Genomic DNA, 1,437 nt, shown 5'->3' on the forward strand with positions numbered 1-1,437 from the left:
GATGGGTATGCTCCCAGTGTGAATCTGGCCCTTGCATCGTGGGCACGAGGGGTGACAATTAGCTTTCTATCTCATAAATATTCATAATTTTAAAAAATCATTAATAATACATTGAACTTTCAGAAGGAGAGAACAAAACAGGTTTCTAGAGCCAGGAAAGGGGGAAGGTGAGCCAAGAAATGGGTTAATAGACACAAAACAGCTAGTTAAGAAAAATAAGCTCAATTGATGTACAGTGGAGCTAGGCATCTATAATTAACAATAATTTACTGCATGTCATCAAATGACCAGACAAGAGGAGATTGCATATCATCAACACAAAGAAATGATTGTTTTGTAATGATGAATATGCTAATTATCCTGACTTGATCATCACACACTATACACAGATAATGATCTTCAACTCTGTAGCCCACAAATATGTATAATCAATTATATTTCAATCTAAAAAAAGAGAATCTGAAACAAATTCTGATTGGGTAGCACCCTTTACATCAGTAACTATGTGAACAAAACTGAACAGAAATCTTAATTCCCCATTTCCCAGTTATTTCCACCCCCTGGACTACATAAATAATGTCATGACTAACATATTACAAGTTTAGTTTTACAATAAATTGTGACTTAAAATTTTTTCCTGTAATTCAACTTAGTATCTATTGCAAGACCTTATTTCCATCAGGCCACAAGCACTTTTCCTGGACTGGGGCATAATTTGCAGGGGAAATCTATAGAGACAAAAAGTCAGAATGGAGATATTCATATGATCTGCATTGTTTCCAACTCTATTCCCCAACATTTACCAAAATGTTCTTAATACTATATGGTCTTTGATAATTGATCCATGCAGGTCTTTATTCATCATAACAAAGCCCCCTGGTGTCCGGAACTCTTTTAGATACTTACTCAGAGATCTTTCTTAAGAAATCTGGAGTCTATGTGCTCACATGCTCTGCTGGGAATTTGGGACACTCTATGGCTAAGGATAATGCTCCCTGCCATCTCCGTGCCACACTCAAGAACACAGGAATCGATACGCTCTCCCACAAAACTCAAGCCAGGAATTCTGAGTTCTAGTCTGTCTTTATCCCAAAATTGCAACATAGACACTCTCTAATCTTTAATGTCTGCAACTATCTGGGCTTTTTGTTTTAACCAGTGCTCATCTTCTGACTCTAGTGCTTCCAACTACCCATCAAATGTATCCTTCTCTAACCCAGGAGTGGAGTTGCAGCTGAGGGTAGAGATGGGGTGGGGGAAAACATAAAATAATTTATGACTTACAACTTTTCACAGTTGTTTGTTTATGACTCCTTTCTTCCCTTTGCATTTCTGTTTTGCTGCCACATTCTTAGAGCAATGATTGTCAAACACCTTGGTAACTAAATGGGAAAAGAGCAAGGTGTACTAGGAACTGTGAGGGAATATCTATTATCA

The sequence above is a fragment of the Galeopterus variegatus genome, unplaced genomic scaffold (genome assembly GCF_000696425.1).
Source record: "Galeopterus variegatus unplaced genomic scaffold, G_variegatus-3.0.2 Scaffold5038, whole genome shotgun sequence".
Classification (NCBI taxonomy): Eukaryota; Metazoa; Chordata; class Mammalia; order Dermoptera; family Cynocephalidae; genus Galeopterus; species Galeopterus variegatus.